The sequence below is a fragment of the Xenopus tropicalis genome, chromosome 3, assembly GCF_000004195.4.
Source record: "Xenopus tropicalis strain Nigerian chromosome 3, UCB_Xtro_10.0, whole genome shotgun sequence".
Lineage (NCBI taxonomy): Eukaryota > Metazoa > Chordata > Amphibia > Anura > Pipidae > Xenopus > Xenopus tropicalis.
In genome coordinates this window covers 117,035,191-117,047,800 of record NC_030679.2, presented here as the reverse complement: position 1 = coordinate 117,047,800, position 12,610 = coordinate 117,035,191, and the positions used below count along the sequence as shown (strand labels likewise).

Here is a 12,610-nt window from a genome sequence, read left to right as displayed (position 1 = left end):
GGAAAACTCCCGGTGGGCCCAGGGGTCAGTGGGCCCTCCTGCTCCTGCCCATTTGGCCTGTTTCATGATCATACCCTATTTCTCAATGGAAACAAATAGGAGAAATAGATGGAAGAATAGATGCTAGCATGTAAATAAAAGAGATTAGGAGAATAAAGTGGTTGAGTGAGTAAAGGAGGAGAAATAGTTTGGAGCGTGGGCCCATGGTCTAAGGTTTTCTGGTGGGCTGACACTGGGAATAATTGTCATCAACTGTTTTCCTATTTTCACCAGTCATGTAACATTTATGCCATTTAGCATAGTTTTACATTTACTTGCCACAGTCGGTACAACCTGTTGGGTATAGTGGTGGGCACTAGGGCGTACAGTCCGAAACCGGTACCCACCCAATTGCTAAAAAATGTCATAGAGTTTCAAGTCAACATGAGCAATGGCACATGTATACATTTCTACATAACAATCTAAGCTTACATGACATTGTAAAGGTACTTTGGGAGTAGTGGAACCCCCATGCCTCTGTGGGGAGGAGGTTGCCTGCCTGGCAGCGTTCAGTCCGCATCCAGAGAGAGAGGAGAGAGAGGAGCAGCGCTGCCCTGCACTCAGAGGAGTTAACAGCTTATTCAGCAGCCTGACCTGTGATCAATGATCCGGGCTGCGCATTGCAAGGGAAGCTGAGCGACAGCCGAGTACCGAGCACCCTCCGAGCAGCCGAAGGGACTGGGATTGAGTCATCACCGGGGGGAGGGAACGTGTCCCGCCTGGACCGTCAGCAACTGAGCCGGGGACACGTGGGGGAGAAGCCCGGGGCTGGGAAAGGGAGGGGGGCTGGTGTCGGTGCTCATCCTCCCCATAATGACTGACAGGAGAGCAGCAGACAGGAGACCTCTCTGAGTATCACCCCTCTGGCTGGGAGTTCTGAGCAGGAGGTAAGAGCTGTGGGGCGAATGTACCGGCCAGGTAGCTGGGATTGTGTGAGTGCTGGGGGGTCGGGTCGGGCAGCAATGAAATACTGTAGGGTCTCAGCCCTGAAACTTGAGCGATACCCTTGTGATTCCCAATGAGCGAGTTGCCCCTTCTTGGCACTTTGCTTGAAGCCCATTGCACCTTCTCATCGCACCGGGCTGCGCACATCTGCCTTGGGAATATCCATGGAGATACTTTTATTTTCGGACGAGTCGTTTCGTGCCGGTGTGCGGGCAGCAGAGCCAATGCAAACTTCTTTGTGTTTACTGACTAATTCAGTCGTGCTTTGCGGAGCATTGCAGTCATTGTCTGCAGTCATTGCTGTCCGGTCTGCCCACTGTGCCCAGCGCCGATACCCTGCCCGATACTCTGCCTGATACCTTGCCCACTGTGCCCAGCGCCGATACCTTGCCCGATACTCTGCCTGATACCCTGCCCACTGTGCCCAGCGCCGATACCCTGTCAGATACCCTGCCCGATACCTTGCCCTCTGTGCCCAGCGCCGATACCCTGCCCACTGTGCCCAGCGCCGATACCTTGCCCGATACCCTCCCCGATACCCTGCCCCATACCCTGCCCGATACCCTCCCCGCTCCGTGTAACCCGGCACAGTCCCAAGCGCACTCGTTCGCCCATGGCCAAGCCGGGCACTGGCAGCCGCTGCTGGGCTCATACTGACAGCTGCCCCATACACATTGATTTAATGCAGTATTTTGGGCCGTGGAGCGGCTGCTTACAGTCTGATAGCAGAGCCAGTGTACGGGGTGATGTTATTGGCATTTAATTCGTGTATAAATATATCTTGCCTTGTGTACTGATTACAAGTAGAAAGGAATGTACAGTGTATGAGGAGCAGTCTGCAAGGCAGGTGGGCTTGTCACTGCACTTTGTGCTTATCCATTGGTTATCATCCTGGTACCTGTTCTACCCCCAGCAGCCCCCTATACCCAGAGTTTGTGCAGGGATGGGCATCCTTTGGCACTCCGGCTGCTGCAAAACTACAGTGCCCACTGGGGGACGCTGATAATTGTAGTTGAGCAACAGCTGGAGTATGTGCTTGCTAAAGTATTGCACATTTACACTGTTTGCCTGGTTACTTTTCTTGCTGGTTACTTTCTAAAAATGATATTAATTGTACAGCAGTTTTAGCACCTACTGATTGAAGATTAAACAGGGCCCCCTTCACCTTCTGTATAGGTCAATATATTTAAGAAAGCTGTATGTTTGTTGTATTGGCCATTCTGGTGTGCAGTGCTGTGAAATATATTGGTGCTTTATAAATATGTAAAGCAGCACCTATAGGAGAAGTAGGGGTAAAAGCACAGCAGCACCTTTAGTAGCAGTTGGGGTTAATAGCACAGTAGCACCTATTGCTGCAGTGGGAATAATAGTACAGTAGCACCTAAAGTAGCAGTTGGGGATTATAGTACAGTAGCACCTATAGCTGCAGTGGGGATAATTGTACAGTAGCACCTATAGTAGCAGTTGTGGATACTAATACAGTAGAACCTGTAGTAGTGGTGGGGATAATAGCACAGTAGCGCCTATAGTAGCAGTGGGGATAATAGTACAGTAGCACCAATAGCAGCAGTTAGGGGTAATAGCACAGTAGCACCTATGGTAGCAGTGGGGATAATTGTACAGTAGCACCTATAGTAGCAGTTGTGGATACTAATACAGTAGAACCTGTAGTAGTGGTGGGGATAATAGCACAGTAGCGCCTATAGTAGCAGTGGGGATAATAGTACAGTAGCACCTAAAGTAGCAGTTGGGGATTATAGTACAGTAGCACCTATAGCTGCAGTGGGAATAATAGTACAGTAGCACCTATAGTAGCAGTTGAGGATAATTGTACTGTAGCACCTATGGTAGCAGTGGGGATAATAGTACAGTAGCACCTATAGCGGCAGTGGGAATAATAGTATAGTAGCACCTATAGTAGCAGTTGGGGATAATTGTACAGTAGCACCTATAGTAGCAGTGGGGATAATAGCACAGTAGAACCTATAGCACAAGTGGGGATAATAGCACAGTAGCACCTATAGTAGCAGTTGGGGATAATTGTACAGTAGCATCTATAGTAGCAGTGGGGATAATAGCACAGTAGCACCTATAGCACAAGTGGGGATAATAGCACAGTAGCACCTATAGTAGCAGTTGGGATAATAGCACAGTAGCACCAATAGTAGCAGTTGGGATAATAGCACAGTAGCACCTATAGTAGCAGTTGGGATAATAGCACAGTAGCACCTATAGTAGCAGTTGGGATAATAGCACAGTAACACCTATAGTAGCAGTTGGGATAATAGCACAGTAACACCTATAGTAGCAGTTGGGATAATAGCACAGTAACACCTATAGTAGCAGTTGGGATAATAGCACAGTAACACCTATAGTAGCAGTTGGGATAATAGCACAGTAGCACCTATAGTAGCAGTGGGGATAATAGTACAGTAGCACCTACAGTCACTGTAGGGATTACAGTACAGCAGCATCTATAGTAGCAGTGGAAATAGTAGCACAGCAGCACCTATAGATTGTAAGCTCTACTGAACAGGCTTTATACACTCACCTACCGTACAGTGGAATATGATGGTTCTTTATAAATATGCACACAGTAGAACCTATAGAAGCATTAGGGATAACAACACAGCAGCACCTATAGGAAAAACTGAGATAATAGGTGATAAAGCAACCAAAATACCTGCCCATCTGCGTTCATTTGAATAACAGCATTACAAACACTTAATATGTGGTGATCCCAGGTAATAGCATCAAAATGGTGAATATGGCGTTTTCTTGTGATAACCTGGGATTGCCACATGCAGCGATTTCAGCGAATCTGGATGGCCAAGTATTTTTGGGCCATAATAAAACATTCCATCTGTCAGGGCCCTAAGGGGGGATATGAAAACGATGTATAAATGTATACAAGGGGACCATACAGCAAACTCTCTAATACTTTATTCAGCAATGGGTCCTTCCAGCAGACACAAGGGCATCCACTGGGAAGAAAGAAGGTTCTATCTTTATAGTCAGCAAAGGTGAAGTTGTGGAATTCTCTCCCTGAAGTGGATGTACTGACAGATACATTAGATAGCTTCAAGAAGGGGTTTGATGGCTTTTCGACTATATGCACCATTAAAACTATTTCCTACCATTCCTTTCACATTTCTTTGATAACTGTTCTTTGCAGGTCAGTTAATCACAGAACATGTAAGGTCTTCTGGGAACTTCATCTGGAGTGTGGCAGGGATGGGAGCCGACAACGGCAACGTTATTACACAGTACATGTAGTGAGGACCAGTAGTGCAGAGAATAGGAAAAGACAGATGCCGCATTCAATATCAATGTCATTTACAAATAACTAGAAAACAATTGAACATTTTAAATGAATAAATAGCAATAGAATTTAATATTCTTTTTTTATTATGCAAAATTTACATTTTAATTCACCCTTAACATATAATAAGCTACATATGATCATTGTAGGCAGCCCTTTGTATGCAACACTCAGATATTGCCTTTTCTGCCTAGGAGTAAAGGGCAGGCCAAGCCGACAGGGCACCCTAGGGAACAGACAAGGGCAATGACAAGCGCGGACTAGGGGTAGGCAGGAGAAGCTCTTGCCTGGGGCCCCCCAATCATTGTGCCCTAAGCAGGTGCCTCTTCTGCAGGATCGCAGGACTTCATTCATGGCTGCGGACTTTTAAAGTTCTGCCGCCTTTTCTTTCCCCTTCGCCTCCTCACGTATTCACCGTTGCCTGGGACTGGCGGCTTGTGTTCCTTGCAGTGTATGCATAGCCAGGGTCGGACCGATGGTGAAGGGCCCACCGGGGCTCCCGCCCCAGGGGCCCTGCAGGTGCCGTGCCCCCCCTCGCAGGGGCCCCCCTAACCCCCCTTGCAGGGCCCCCCACCCGTCGTCCTCCCCTGAGTGCGTACATTTAACGCGTCAGGGGAGGAACAGTCGGGCAGGGGGAGCGAGGGTCGGGTCTTGGCCGCCGGGGCCCACTAGAGCCGGGGCCGACCTGGATTTTTCCCAGTGTCCAGTCCGACCTTGTGCATAGCACTGTCTCCAGGCGCTGCTTCGCTCGAAGTCTGCCTCTAACTGCTGGCCACTGACAAAGTGACGCAGACTTTTCTCTCACAGTCAGAACACATTATTATAAGCACATCCAGTTTGGCTAAAACTCCAGCCGCAGCAGGCCTCGGTCAGAGTGCTGTGTGGTTACCAAGCTTCTTCTTCTGTCTAGATGGCACTGTAAATAGACTGCAAGATGTAATTCCCTTTCATTTTACTTCAGTTTTACGTATTTTACCAAACCATCATTGAATTGGTTTCATTTCCATTCTCCTAACCTTATCCTACGACCCCGTGATTTCACCTTGTATAAGGACCGTGGCACATAGGGAGATTAGTTGCCCCGTGAAAAAATTTTCATTACTGTGGGTGACAAATCACCCCGCAATGCCATCCCACCAGCAAGAATGTAAATTGCCAGTGGGATGGCATACGCCTCGCTACAATATCCCGAAGTTGCCTCTCAAGGAAACTTGAGCGACTTCGGGGAATCATAGCAACTAGTAGGGCATCCCACCAGCAATTTACATTCTTGCCAGGGGGAGATTAGTTGCCCGCAATAACGCAGATTTGCCACAGGGCGACTAATCTCCCCGTGTGCCACTGCCCTAAAGCTTGTCATAAAAGCACCAACATTAAGTTTCATCCGATATGCGGTGCCTATATGGTGAATTGCCAAATCAAAAAAGCCTTCGATATCGGTCGTCTCATCGATCGGATGAGACAGAAAATTTTGATGAGCAAAGGCAAGCGTATAGGGCTGAATTGTCAGATAGGGGTAGAATTCCTATTGTTTCTACCTTCATATCTGATTATTCAGCTCTGAACATTAGTGGAGGGTGCGAGCAATGTTTTCTGGGACCAATGGTCACAGGAAAGATCATAATTGTAAGGTGTATGGCCACCTTAAAGCTGCCCATAAATGCACCTCATACGAAACTTTATATTATTTTCAGACCATATGTGGGTTCTGAATTATTGTCCCGATAATTGTTGCATCATGGCGGTTGTATAGTCGATCGGACAGGTTAGAAAATTTCAGTTGGATAACGATAAAATCTATGCATGTATTGTGTATCTGGCAATATTCTTGGGTGACCTACAATGCATTTCTGGGACATCACTTTCGTACGATTGATGTCGGCCAATTATTTTATGTTCAGGATATCCTTTATTTTTAGGGCTTTATCCTACAATTTCAATCTGAATGTTAGTTTTAGATTGTTGCATTTAAACATACACTCGATATCCGAACTTTCGGCGGAAGAAGACAAAAATCTGAACATATATGTCCATCTTAATAGGCCGAGAAAACAACTTGTTCCTGCCAATTTTAACCCACGTCAGTTTATAAACTAGAGTCAGCTAGTAGTGCTCAGGAGGCCCTTCAGTGACTATTGATTGGCTGTAACATTAGTAGAGAGTAAGAGTAAGAGTAGGCCTTTTCGATAATTAAAAACAGCTGCATGTACCATTAATAGTTGCATCTCAGCAGTAACAACAAAAATTGTTCTCAGACTCCTGATGATTCCTATAGCACTGCATGTATTAATAAAGGTGTACTGTATATTCTATGTTATATGGGATGCACTGAATCCAGGATTCGGATCGGTATTCGGCCAGGATTTGGCCTTTTTCTCAGGGTTCGGATTCAGCCGAATCCATGGTCCTGGCCGAACCAAATCTGGTTTGAAGGGTTAAATGTCACCGCGTGAACACGGAAGTGGAAAATTTAACCATTTAACCCTTCTATTTCTAATTAGCATTAGCTAATAAGGATTCGGGGGTTCGTCGGAACCCGAAAAACTGGGTTCGGTGCATCCCTAGTTATATTGGACAATTATATTTACTGTGCTGAAAAACCTTTGTAATCCATACTGTCCTTACAAAACTAACGCACCTCCTACTATAGGCTGCATGAGATCTTTGTAGAATAACATGCTTCTCAGTACTTGGAATTTTTATTTTACTAACTGAAAACACTAATTCTAAGTTGTATAGAAAACAAAATTTGTGAATGTGCTGAAGAATTAGCCCATTAGCCAAATGATATACTTTATTACCGATTTCCTCTTGCTACTTTTTTATTCAGAGCCACTGTATCCAGTCCCTTTGCATCCTTGCTGCTACTAAACGTCACTAAGACTGGATATTGGTTACTAAATGAAAGGCCTTTCTTAAAAAGAATTAAATATGGCCATGTGTTGTAGGATTTTAAGAAATGAAACTGTTTTACTTATTCTTAGTATTACCAAATTCAGTGGAAAGGGCACTGCAGGTTCTCCATGAATGATCTATAAATACTGTGTAACACAGAATACTGTACCTGTGGGAGGCATGTATAAAATACATACTGTTGTTTGGAAAATGTAAAATAAAACAAAATCAGTTTATTTCTTCAGTACTATATGAACTTGCTTGCCATCTGTCCCTTCTGTATAATGGGGCACAATATTCACAGAAGGCACAGTAACATACTAATATCTACAGAGAGAGAGATATAAAAACACTGGGGGTCCAGTTTTCAACCATAGTACCTACAAATAAGTGGATATGTTAAATTAAGCCCAATTCATTGTGTAGTTAGAATAATTAACCTCTTCACAGCCAGGCATCTGTTTACAGGAAAGTGGAAATATAAGCCCAAGGGCTGACCCAACATTGCAGTGCTGGGTCTTAAGTTTCCTTAGGCAATGAGCAAGGTAACAATCCATCACTATGGAGCCTGCTGTCCCAAGGGGGCAGCCTCTCCCAGCTGGGTCGGCACTTACAGCGCTAGGCAAAGTGGTGTCACTTAGCATTGCTGAACCAATTTGTTCTCTTCCAAGAAGAATGTCCTGTCACAGACATGTCTTTCCTTTGGCCCCAGAGAGCAATACAGCATGAAAGGAGCAGAGAAATGTTTTTGACTTTAAAATACCTTCTTTGACAAGTGGAGAATAGTGAACATCTGAAGCAGAAGGAGAAAGGCAAGTTCAAAGAATAGGGGTGGGAATGTGAACTTATTTTGTGTATCTTGTGCGCAGGCGTAATCTTAACTCTGTCTCTGCTGAAGAGTCAGTTACTTGATGTTGCTTAATCCTTTTTTATCGATACTGCCCAATAATTGTGTTGCCTGCAAGCAGCTGGCAGTCTGGGCTAGCACACTGTGTTCATCGGCTACTGGTGAGAGCCAGGTGTGGAGTGCAGAGGAACGTGATCTCATTAGTGATTCCAGTGTGGCTTAACGAAAGGCTGGTTGTTACAGAGCTTCAGATTACAAATGTACGGTTCATTTATCATGCAGGAATACAGTTCGGGGTCACTGTATATCCTAACTAAAATCAGCAAATATTATAGGTATCAAGGGCCAATTCACTCAAATGTGTTTTTGTATGTGCAATGATTTGTGCTATATGTAATATAAGGCTTCTTTTAGTTTAAGGACACTTTTGGCTTTCCAAATTATTTTTAGATCCTCCCTTTAAAGGACGTGTTTGTATATATCATTGCTATAAAACAGTGTTGTCTGAGCCAGTCATTCACATATTCCCACATTTTATTTTACTATATTCCGCATCCCAGTGCCAGATAGAATCTTTAATACAGAAAATGCAATACAAAAGGAAAAGTGTAAGACCTGCTATGCAGAGCTTACAGTCTAGTATACTTGGAGACAAAAACATTCCTAGGATATGCTTATATTTAACATAAGATATTACATTTTCTGTTACCAATAGCACACCAGCTATTCTGTAAAAGCTTCATCAGCCAGGCTGCAGGCTACCTGAAGTCTGATTTTTGAAAATGGCATTTTGCCATCTCAGAGAACTGTATAACAATAGCTATAACCTCTATGATCTAAATCCTAAAGCATTCATGGATAAGCCAAGTGCCCAATGTAATCAGTGGGAAAGCTAGACTGGGGCACTTGGCTAATTTTGGCATGGCCAAGACACTATCATACCTGGAAAAATAAAGGATATCCTAAAGATATCTGGCTCTCTGGACTGACAAAAGCACTTTTCAAGACCCTACAGTACAGTAGCACCCAGCCTATGGCAAGAGGGTTCATTTGTACAGTAGTTGTATTTAACAGTCAATATAAGTATTAAAACTAGTGAGGCCACAAGGACTGTGTTTAAGCATGGCAGGTTTGGTTGACAGAGGCTTCATATATTGAATTGATTACAAGATGCTGCAGGTGAAGCTTACGACCCCATAAACATATAAAGTGGAATTGGCTTGTGAAACAGATGATCAGATCCCTTATATTACATGCAAACACAGGACAAAGTTCTGGTATCATTGTCAGTCTGGTGTCACAGGTTTCTTCACAGGCCACATAAGAAAATCACATCCATTTTAATATGCTGTTCAGTACTCCTGCACCACATTACCCCTATACTGATATACTGAACTGATTTACTGTTATCTTGGAACAACAGTTTTGGCTATCAAGACTTATTATTGCACGCACACACACAAACATGGTTTTGAGCATTTTGTCATCAAAGCTTTTTGTATCTACATGTGCATTGGACTAAATATTATCTCCCCCGCGTATTTGTAATGTGAATTGTTAGCAAACACCCACTGTGTCATTTGAATGGAATTAAACTTTATCCTTGTATTTAAACATGACTTTTTGGACTTTTGGGACCTTTCACTTTTGGAATTGTATTGACTGGCTTTCTTGGACTTTGTAAAATTTGCATCTTGTTAATTATGCAAGTGTTTGTCTTTATATACTCTATTGCACACTGATATGCCTGCTTGATAAAGCGGTGTGTCCCCAAAATGTGGCAGTCCTTAAATAAGCTACACAGGGTGTTACTCCACTTGAAATCGCCTTCTGGGCTGGTGTTATGCTTGCAATACAAATTTGGTAAAGCAAATGACATGTATTGCTTGAAAGTATTGCACCGATAGTTTTAGGGCAAAGACACATGGAGCTACTAGTAGCAGCTACTTTAACAGCTACTAAATGCCAGAAAATACTCTGCCATAGATAATACCAAGAATTGCCTCTGCTAAAACAAACGTAGAGACAATTATCAGTAAATGATCAGGATTGTCTATTTTAGTAGCCAAGATAAGTAGCTGCTACTAGTAGCTCCATGTGTCTTGACCCTAAGGGCAGGGGTACACAGGGAGATTAGTCGCCCAGCGTCAAATCTACCTGCAACTGCGGGACATCGCAACGACCCATATGCCATCCCAACGGCGATTTACATTTTCGCCCATACACCATAAGATCTGCTCATTTGGCGATGTCGCCAAGCGAGCGGATCTTCTCCCAATATCCCCACCTATGGGTGGGCGATATTGGGGGAATTTAGGGTAATTTGATCGTTTGGCCCCACGGCAGGTATAGAAAAAGTCGGTCCAGGGACCGCATCAATGAGCCAATGCGGCCCCCGATCCGACAAGATTTTCTAACCTGCCCGATCGAGATCTGGCCGATTTCAGGCCAGATATCGGTCGGGCAGGCCTGTCGGGAGTGCCCATACATGGGCAGATTAGCTGCCGAATCGGTCCAAGGGACCGATATCGGCAGCTACTATTGACCCGTGTATGGGGACCTTAAGGGTGAAGACACACTGGGCCACTAGTAGCTCCATGTGTTTTCACCCTTAAAATAAGAAGAGCCACTTGGATTGTTTCAGGCACTTCCATGGTGCTACAAAGCTCTCAAAATTTCCCTTTGTGCCCTTTATTTAAAATGTGGTCACTTGCATTGAAGGTAGATTAATTTTGTTGTGTTTTTTTCTGTGTTTGTGTTGCTGTCATATCTCAATTACAAAAATAAGGGGCAGATGTGTAAATACCTGCCCTGAGCTACAATCCTACAATGTGTTGTGGTGCTGAACACACAGAGCACAGCTTACATTGCTTTGTACACATATCCTAAGGGTATTTATAGGTATAAATATTTTATAAAACGTCACCCAACATATTTTATTGCTTGAGCATAGAGTTTAGAATGAAATTGTTAGGCACTTGGTCATATAAAGTAGTATTCTAGGTATTATTCTTGCTGCAGTTCCTGTCTGATCCAGTCACTGCTCATTAGACAGCTCTCTTGTAGAAGGTCCCAATAGGCCTTTTAATTTATCATGTAGATTTTTGAAATCCTAGTTACTGAGGCTTCTTCGTCTGTAAACAAGGTCACCATTTGTGTAGCTTTTATTAACACATCTGCATCCATGGTTTTAAATATGGCATAGCTGCATTAGGACAAACCAATGATGAATAAAAGGGAACGTTTATCTCTAAAATATGTTTTTTCTCAAATAGTGTGTTTTACTAAATGGTAGTTTAACAGGTCTACAACTTATTGCCTTCTAGCCATGGTCAGCTGTTATTAGTGCTGGGCGAATGAGCACCCTAGCAACATGGGAGTCGGGTCAGTGGTGGATCAAGGGCCTGAACTAGGGGTTGGCAACAGAAAGGTATGTGCCTAGTGCACAATATGCTACAATATGCTACTTGCTCCTATATACACTAAGCGGCATATTAATTAAGGGCCGTGGCAGACGGGGAGATTAGTCGCCTGTGACAAATCTCCCTTGTCGCCGGCGACTACCGTATATACTCGAGTATAAGCCGATCCGAGTATAAGCCGAGGTACCTAATTTTCCCTAAGAAAACAGGAAAAACGTATTGACTCGAGTATAAGCCTAGGGTGGGAAATGCAGCCGCTACTGCTAAGTTTCAATAATCAAATTATTTAATAAAAGGACACTCACAAGTGCTTACATGACTACCATATAAATAAACACAAGGTGTGGGCTGGAAAATGAGGCGCATCCAACATAAGATAACCACATGCAAGGCTGTACAGGTTAATATCTCATTTCATTTTTGTAGTGTCTAGGTAATGATAGTCCTGCACAGATTTGCCCTGTTAGGATATGTTGCCATAACTGTATGTTATGCCATACCCGCTGGAGTAATAATGCTGCAGAATGCATAACAGCAGTATGCTACACTTGGGCCACCACAAGTATAGTAGTTAAGTATCTATCACTGTATGATTACTGCTTCTCCTGCCACACTGCTATAAAATAAGGGCTGCACTGCCAGCATATTACTAACAGGGAACTCAGCCCTTGACTTTTACAGAGTGTTGCTTGGCTTTGTCAATATTCAGCTCCACCTCACCCCAGGTGGGCTATTATTAAACAAATTCTGTTAGCTAAAAACACAACAGCAGGGAAATGTACACTGTGAGCTTTATGTGGAACATGAAATGGTGCACCCCCAACCTGCAGATCCGTCCTTAGAGCATGAAGGAAGGCCGCGCGGCGGCCCCTACCTGCACCCCGACCTGCACATTCGTCCTCAGCATAACGAAGGGACTGCGCCCCCCCCCCTTGCGGCGACCATACACCTGTACCCCCGACCTGCACATCCATCCGCAGCTTAATCGAAAGGGCAGCATACCCCCCGTGCGGCGCGCTTGCACCTGCACATCCTTCCTCAGCATAACGAAGGGACTGCGGCCCCACCCCCATGCGGCGCGCTTGCACCTGCACCCCCGACCTGCACATCCTTCCTCATCATAAACGAAGAGACTGCGCT

At 44.4% G+C, this 12,610-nt stretch overlaps 1 protein-coding gene across 3 annotated transcripts in view; it reads left to right on the top strand.

The window, feature by feature from the left end:
* Positions 1-599: 599 nt before the first annotated feature.
* megf11 (multiple EGF-like-domains 11) overlaps positions 600-12,610 on the top strand; it is a 207,592-nt gene continuing 195,581 nt past the window's right edge. For all 3 annotated transcript variants that reach the window (XR_004222063.1, XM_018092496.2, XM_002938361.5), the window contains exon 1: positions 600-926. The gene's annotated coding sequence lies outside the window, so the exon portion shown is untranslated. The remainder of the gene's footprint in view (positions 927-12,610) is intronic.